Source organism: Trachypithecus francoisi, unplaced genomic scaffold (genome assembly GCF_009764315.1).
Source record: "Trachypithecus francoisi isolate TF-2019V2 unplaced genomic scaffold, Tfra_2.0 Lachesis_group20, whole genome shotgun sequence".
NCBI lineage: Eukaryota > Metazoa > Chordata > Mammalia > Primates > Cercopithecidae > Trachypithecus > Trachypithecus francoisi.
Genome location: NW_022681466.1, coordinates 35,650,568 through 35,659,683, shown reverse-complemented (window position 1 = coordinate 35,659,683; position 9,116 = coordinate 35,650,568).

Genomic DNA, 9,116 nt, shown 5'->3' with positions numbered 1-9,116 from the left:
TGATTTGTGAGGCTGCTTGACGCCTTGACATTTTTTTTAAACCCTTTCTATGCTCCATTTCAAAAAACAATGCATCTGCAGGCAACTCGACTGCTATTTAAGGCGAAATGCTGGTCTCAGATGTATATTTGAGGCATCTATTCAATCTGGAGTTTACTATAGCCAAGACCTAAACCATAAAAATGGAGTTGGTAATGAAAACACGGAGAACTTTTACTAGAGTCAGGGCCAGATTGCCATTCTGTCTCTTCCAGCACCTTCAACTTACAAGAAGTTACTGCCAAATGGAGCACTGGCAAGTTGCAGAGTGAGTCCCCCTTCATATGGGCTGATGTGACTCTCACCCTAATGGGACGCAGTAGTGCCTGGGAGCTGCTGGTTGGTGCAGTAGTGCTGGGAAGATATGAAGCTAGAACTTCAAAGGCCCACTCTGAGGGTATCGCTTTGGCCCTGTTCCATGTGTTATATTGGATGGTAGCAGTAGACATGTATTTTTCAATAGTCTGTATTCCATACAAAAGAAAGAATGGCCAGTGTTAGTCTAGTACTATATTTTGATTATGGCGAAGAAAAATTACAAGAAATTTAATTCAACAAGCATTGACTATGAATAATAATAATGATAACCATGACTTTTGAGGCATTACAAGTTAGCCTTCTGCCAAGGACTTTTCAGACATTGAATTGCATAATCCTTTTAATATTCCTAAAGATATGACTATTATCCTTATTTTATAAATGAGGAAACTGAGGCCCTGAGAGATTTAGTAACCTGATTCAGGTCATACTTTTACCAAGTGGCAGATTTGGGACTTGAGTCCACATCTAGTCAAACAATAAAGTCCTTTTCAATACACTGTAATGCTTTTTCAGAGTTCTTTTGTATGTGAACTACTAAAGATGCTGTGAAATCAAAACATTTGAGTGTGTTAAAACACATTATGTCTCTCTGAATGATGTACTGTATAGTGGTAACTACCAGAACTCCATTTTGTAGTGGGAATGCTAAAATACGAAAAGGTTATTTAGTGTAATATAGCACTTTAAGGAAGATCCATGGTCTTGACCTGACCCTTTTGACTATACTGCTGTAAGAAAGTTATAAAACATTCGGTATCTGACTCCTCTTCTTCTACTACTGTGTTTAATCTGACAGCAGAAGTTTACAAAACCCCCTTTGTTCCCAGAGAATGTTAAATAATGGAAGTTATCCACAAATAAGTTGGCTAAAAAGTTATCCACAAAATAAGTTGGCTAAAAATTCAAAAGATGTATGAGCTCTTTTTGGAATTAATTCATTGAAAAGAACCATTACAGTATCTATATCCCTTCCCATCTGGAATTTATTTGTTAAGACGCTCATTGCTTCTCACAGGTTCAATGTTACCCATTTCACACCATTTAACTATTGAAAGCACTTGAAATTCCGGACCATAGGAGCAGAACCAGGGTCTTTCCTCGTGATGCAACTAATGTGTCAGACTTGTAAAATAGCTCTTAGTGGCGGGCCTCCATTTAGAGAAAGACGGAAACTAGCTTTAAATACTTAGAGCTTTAATATCTAGTCCATTACACTAAAGCAGGGTCTTGTAAAGAGTCAATTATGGGATACTTCTGATTTGATCCACATGCAAGGGAAATCCGCTTCTTTGCCTTTAAATCCCCGTTGTAAGTGTCTTGTTTAAATAATTAGTGACACTTTTTCTTTGATCAAATTGATTCATATTGTTATTCTTCTATGTTAATTTAAAACTTAATCCACATAAAACTCTAAAGCAGATTTTAATCTTGCATAAAGAAAGCTTTCTCTCAAAGAATGGAGTTTTCCAGAAAACATTTTAATTTTTAAAACATCATTAATTGATTGAAAATAAATTTATTTTTCTATAAGGAAATATGAGAGTCTATCACAAGCCAAAATCGTAATGTTATTTTTGGTATGTAGTGTGATGCTTTTCAGACACACACACAAAATATAAACTATGTGCTTAATATCATGTCTAAGCAACTAAGCAACCGAGACCTCTAAAGACAACCAAATGTAATCTCAGTTTATGGTTTGGGGGCTAAGAAGTTTACATATATTTGAAACATATTGTCAAAGGGTTAAAATCCCTCATTTAAACTTTATTTAGAACCTAAGAATTGATAAATAGAAATAAAAGCAAAATGCCAGGTTTTACTTATCAAATTCAAACTTTAAAAAATTCTAATATCTAATATTGTTCAGGGCATTGGGAAACTGGTATTCTCATGCACCGCCGGTGGGTATTAAATACTAGTTCTCTGAAGGGCTTTTGGAAAGATATATCAAAAGCCTAGAAAATGCACATTATCTCTGATCCAGCAATAACATTTCCAGCAATTTAGGAGTCTAGTCTCAGGAAACAATCATAGTAAGGATTTAGTTATGGAGATACTTCAACACTGATTCTTTTTTTTTTTTTTTTTGAGATGGAGTCTCACTCTGTCGCCCAGGCTGGAGTGCAGTGGCCAGATCTCAGCTCACTGCAAGCTCCGCCTCCCGGGTTCACGCCATTCTCCTGCCTCAGCCTCCTGAGTAGCTGGGACTACAGGCGCCCGCCACCTCGCCCGGCTAGTTTTTTGTATTTTTTTAGTAGAGACGGGGTTTCACCATGTTAGCCAGGATGGTCTCAATCTCCTGACCTCGTGATCCGCCCGTCTCGGCCTCCCAAAATGCTGGGATTACAGGCTTGAGCCACCGCGCCCGGCCACTTCAACACTGATTCTAACAGTGAAATATTGGGAAAAAAACTAAAAGTACCTCAACAAAGGATTGGTTATACACACAGTACTTGTACTCACAATTGTATCCCTCATACCTATTGAACAAATAAAGGAATATCTATATCCCTTTTAAAAGGATGGTGTACACAAATATTGTGTTTTATATATATTTGAAACATATTGTCAATGTGTTAATATCCCTAATTTAAACTTTGATCATAATCAAATGTGTTAGGGAAAATGGTCTTAATATATAATACCATTTCTAAAAAATTATTTATTTATTTATTTATTTATTTTTGAGATGAAGTCTTGCTCTATCACCCAGGTTGGAGGGTAGTGGTGCGATCTCAGCTCACCGCAACCTCTGCCTCCTAGGTTCAAGCGATTCTCCTGCCTCAGCCTCCTAAGCAACTGGGATTACAGGCACCCGCCACCGTGCCTGGCTAATTTTTGCATTTTTAGTAGACATGGGGTTTCACAATATTGGGCAGGCTGGTCTCGAACTCATGACCTCAAGTGATCCACCTACCTCCGCCTCTCAAAGTGCTGGGATAGTACAGGAGTGAGCCACTGCTCCCGGCTACTATTTTTATTTTTAAAATGCAAAGATGTGGAGAAAAATTGGTAGGCTATACAGATACTCCTCGATTTATGAACATCATAGCTTAGCCTTAGCCTATCTTAAACATGCTCAGAACATTGACATTAGCCTATTGTTGGGAAAAATAATCTAACGCAAAGCCTATGTTCTAATAAAGTGCTGAATATCTCATGCAATTTACTGAATACTGTACTGAAAGTGAAAGCTAGAGTGGGTGTGTTGGTTGTTCACTTTCACTGCCGCTGCCCAGCATCATGAGAGAGTGTCATACTACATATCCCTATCCTGGGGAAAGACCCAAATTCAAAATTCGAACTATGGTTTCTACTGAATGGATATCGCTTTTGCACCATCGTAAAGGTGAAATATCGAAAGTCTAGCTGTTATAAGTCAGGGACCATCTGTACATCAAAACGCTAATAGAGGCTATTTCTGGGTTACAGGCTAATGTTTATTTTCATATTTTCGTCTCTTAATTTTATAAATTTTCTAAAATAAACATGTATTGCTTTCATAATAAGGGTATGATTTCAAACACTTGTGCAGTTTTGAATTATTCATACAAGAAATATATTCTCCAACTTTTAAAAAATATCTAAGTAGGGAGCATAAATATTGAAAGTACTTCCTTCCCATCTCTATTCCCAATTCCACACCCTTTCCAAGATGTGACTGCTATTAATAGTTTGGTTTATCCTTTCTGATAATTTTTCTATATATTTTGTGTGTGTATATATATGTACACATAAATATATTTCCATTTTGATTTTAAAATGTTGTTTAATCCATAGAATCATAGTCTACTTAGCTCCATGAATATTTATGTTATTTATCTCTCTTTTTTTTGCTATTATAAACAATGCTGGACTAAACATCTTCATATGTATGACAGTGTATACAGGTGTAAGTATTTATCTAGGTTAAAACCCAAGAAACTTGAGTAATAGGTTGATGAGAGTGGGCGTTTCGGATTGCCTTTCAAAAAGTCTTTTAACATCCCCTGCCTGCATGGCACATCTATTATAACTGATGAGCCCACACTGACACATCATTACGCCTAGAGTCGATAGTTTACATTAGTGTTCACTCTTGGTGTTGTGCGTTCTATGCATCTGGACAAACAAAAGGACATGTGTCCACCATTGTAGTACTATACAGAGTAGTTTCCCTGCCCCCAAATTCCCCTGTGCTCCACCTATTTGTTCCTCCCTCCCCCTCCACTCCTGGCAACTACTTATCGATTTACTCTCTCCATAGTTTTGCCTTTTCCGGAATGTCGTATGATTAAAATCATATACAGGCATACTTCTTTTAGTTACACGTCACCAATATTGCGGTTTTTAGAAATGGAAGGTTTGTGGCAACCCTGCATCACATAAGTCTATCGGCACCGTTTTTCCAGCAGCTTGTGCTCGCTTCGTGTCTCTGGGTCACATTTTGGTAATTATCACAATATTTCTAACTTTTGTATCATTATTGTATCAGTTATGGTGATCTGTGATCAGTGTTCTTTGATGTTACTATTGTGATTGTTTTGGGGAACCAAAACCATGACCATTTAATACAGCAAATTTAATCAATAAATGTTGTATGTGTTCTGATTGCTCCACTGACCAGCCATTCCTGTCTCTCTCCTTCTCCTCAGGCAAGGGAAAAGTTTTTGAAGATAATTAAAAGTGCTACTCCTGAAAATGTATGAATAATAAGAAAGTGGGAGGCCAAGGTGAGTGGATCACCTGAGGTCAGGAGTTCGAGACCAGCCTGGCTAACATGGTGAAACCCCAACTCTACTAAAAATACAAAAATTAGCTGGGCATGGTGGCGGGGGCCTGTAATCCCAGCTACTCAAGAGGCTGAGGCAGGAGAATCGCTTGAACCCGGGAGGCGGAGTTTGTAGTGAGCCGAGATTGTGCCACTGCACTCCAGCCTGGGTGACAGAGTGAGACTCTGCCTCAAAAAAAAAAAAAAAAAAATTAAAAGAAGAAAGCGAAACACCCTTATTGCCGATATGGAGAGTTTTAATGGTCTGGACAGAAGATCAAACCAGCCACAACATTCCTTTAAGCCAAAGCCTAATCCAGAGCAAAGCCCTAATTCTCTTTTATGAAGGCTGAGGGAGATGAGGAAGCTGCAGAAGAAAAGTTTGAAGCTATAGGAGGTTGGTTCATGAAGTTTAAAGAGAGAAGTCTATAACATAAAAGTGCAAGTGAAGCAGCAAGTGCTGATGTAGAAGCTACAGCAAGTTATCTGGAAGTCGAGCTAAGATCATTGATGAAAGTGGCTACACTACAACAGATTTTCACTGTAGACAAAACAGCCTTCTGTTGAAAGAAGATGCCATCTGATACTTTCATGGCTAGAGAGGAGAAGTCAATGACTGCACTACAGCTTCACAGGACAGGCTGACTGTCTTGTTACAGACTAATGTCACTGCTGACTTTTTTTTTTTTTTTTTTTAGAAGGAGTCTCGCTCTGTCACCCCAGCTGGAGTGCAGTGGCACGACTGGCTCACTGCAACCTCCGCTCTGGGTTCAAACCATTCTCATGCTTCAGCCTCCCGAGTAGCTGAGATTACAGGCGCCTGCCACTATGCCCAGCTAATTTTTGTATTTTTAGTAGAGACAGGGTTTCACCATGTTAGTCAGGCTGGTCTTGAACTCCTGACCTCAGGTGATCCACTCACCTCGGCCTCCCAAAGTGCTGGGATTACAGGCATGAGCCACCACGCCCTGCCCGCTGGTGATTTTAAGTTGAAGCCAATGCTCTTTTACCATTCTGGAAATCCTGGGGCCCTTAAGAACTGTGTTTAATCGACCCTGGCTGTGTACTATAGGTGGAATAATTAAGCGCACATCTATTTACAACATTGTTTAGATTGTTTAGTGAATTTCTTTTTTTTTTTTTGAGACAGAATTTCACTCTTGTTGCCCAGGTTGGAGTGCAGTGGCGTGATCTCGGCTCACTGCAACCTCCACCTCCCGGGTTCAAGCGATTCTTCTGCCTCAGCCTCCCGAGTAGCTGGGATTACAAGCATGCGCCACCACACTGGGCTAATTTTGCATTTTTAGTAGAGACGGGGTTTCACCATGTTGGCCAGGCTGGCCTCAAACTGCTGACCTCAGGTGATCCACCTGTGTTGGCCTCCCAAAGTGCTGGGATTACAGGCGTGAGCCACTTTGCCTGGCCGAATTGTTTTTTTTGTTTTGTTTTTTAAATAATTTCAACTTTTATTGTAGATTTGGGGGTACATACATGTGCAGGTTTGTTACATGGGTATGTTGCATAACACAGGTTTGGGGTATGAATGATCCCATCACCCAGATAGTGAGCATAGTACCCAATAGGCAGTTTTTCAACCCTTTCCTCTCAACTCTCTCCCCCCCAGTAGTCCCCAGCATCTGTTGTTCCTGTCTTTATATCCATGTGGACCCAGTATTTAGCCCCCACTTATAAATGAAAACATGTGGTGGTATTTGGTTTTCTGTTCTTGCATTAATTCACTTAGGATAATAGCCTCCATCCATGTTGATGCAAAGGACCTGATTTCATTCTTTTTAATGGCTGCATAGTATTCCATGATGTTTATGTAACACATTTTCTTTATTCAGTCCACTGTTGATGGGCACCTAGATTGACTCCACATCTTTGCTATTGTGAATAGACTGTGATGAACATACAAGTGCATGTATCTTTTTGGTAGAATGATTTATTTTCCTTTGGATATTTTCCTTTGCCCAGTAATGGGATTGCTGGGTTGAATGGTAGTTCTGTTTTAAGTTCTTTGAGAAATCTCCAAACTGCTTTCCACAGTGGTTGCACTAATTTATATTCCCACCAACAGTGTATAAATGTTCCCTTTTCTTTGAATGGTTGTTCTGTTTTAAGTTCTTTGAGAAATCTCCAAACTGCTTTCTACAGTGGTTGCACTAATTTATATTCCCACCAACAGTGTATAAATGTTCCCTTTTCTTTGTAGCCTTGCCAGCATTTGTTATTTTTGACTTTTTAATAATAGCCATTCTGACTGCTGTGAGATAGGTATCTTTTTGTGTTTTTGATTTGCATTTCCCTGATGATTAGTGATGTTGAGCATTTTTTCATATGCTTGTTGGCTGCATGTATGTCTTCTTTTGAGAAGTGTCTGTCCTTTGTTCACTTGTTAATGGGGCTATTTGGTTTTTTGCTTGTTGAATTGTTTTAAGTTCCTTACATATTCTGGATATTAGACCTTTGTTGAATGCATAGTTCGCAAATATTTTCTCCCATTCTGTAGGCTGTCTGTTTGCTCTGTTGATAGTTTATTTTGCTGTGCAGGAGCTCTCTAGTTTAATTAGGTCCCACTTGTCAATTTTCATTGTCATTGCTTTTGAGGACTTAGTTGTGAATTATTTGGCAAGGCGGATGTCTAAAATGCTATTTCCTGGGTTTTCTTCTAGGATTTTTAGAGTTTGAGGTCTTACACTTATATCTTTAATCCATCTTGAGTTAATTTTTGTATATGGTAAAAGGTAGGGGTTCAGTTTTATTCTTCCACACATAGCTAGCCAGTTACCCCAGCACCATTTATTGACTAGGGAGTCCTTTCCCCATTGGTTATTTTTGACAGCTTTATCAAAGATATGATGGTTGTAGGTGTGTGACTATACACTGGGTTCTCTATTCTGATCCATTCATCTATGTGTCTCTTTTTGCACCAGTACCATGCTGTTTTGGTTACTATAGCTTTACAGTATAGTTTGAAGATAGGTAATGTGATGCTTTTAGCTTTGTTCTTTTTGCTTAGGATTGTGTTGGTTATTCAGTTTCTTTTTTGGTTCCATGTGAAATTTAGAATAGTTTTTTCTAATTCTCTGAAAAATGACATAGGTAGTTTAATAGGAATAGAGTCAAATCTGTGGATTGCTTTGGGCAGTCTGGCCATTTTAACAATATCGATTCTTCTAATCCATGAGCATAAAATGTTTTTCTGTTTGTTTGTGTCATCTTTGATTTCTTTCAGCAGTGTTTTGTGGTTCTTCTTGTAGAAATCTTTCATCTCTTTGTTTTGACGTATTCCTGGGTGTTTGTGTGTGTGTGTCTATTGTAAATGGGATTGCATTCTTGATTTGGCTCTCAGCTTGAATGTTATTGGTGTATAGAAATGTTACTCACTTTTATACATGGTTTATTGAATGTTTTAAGCCCACTGTTGAGACCTACTGCTCATTAAAAAAAGTTCCTTTCAAAACATTCCTGCTCATTGACAATTAACCTAGTCGTCAAGAACTCTGATAGAGATGTACAAGGAGATTATTGTTATTTTTATGCCTGCTAAAGCAACATCCATTCTATACTTCATGGATCAAGGAATAATTTCAACTTTCAAGTCATTTTTTAAGAAGTAAATTTTGTAAGTCTATGGCTGCTATAGATAGTGATTTCTGTGATGGATCTGAGCACAGCACATTGAAAACTTTCTGGAAAGGACCCACCCTTCTAGATGCAATCATATTTGTGGTTCATGTGAGGAAATAAATACATCAATATTAACAGGAATTTGGAAGAAGTTAATTTCAACCCTCACTGGATGACTGCTGAAGTCTTGGATGATTATTAGCATTTTTAGCATTAAAGTTTTTGGGTGTTTTTTTTTCTGAGATGGAGTCTTCCTCTGTCACCCAGGCTGGAGTGCAGTGGCTTGATCTCAGCTCATGCAACCTCTGCCTTCTGGGCTCAAGTGATTCTCACATCTCAGCCTCCCGAGTGGCTGGGACCACAGGTAGTT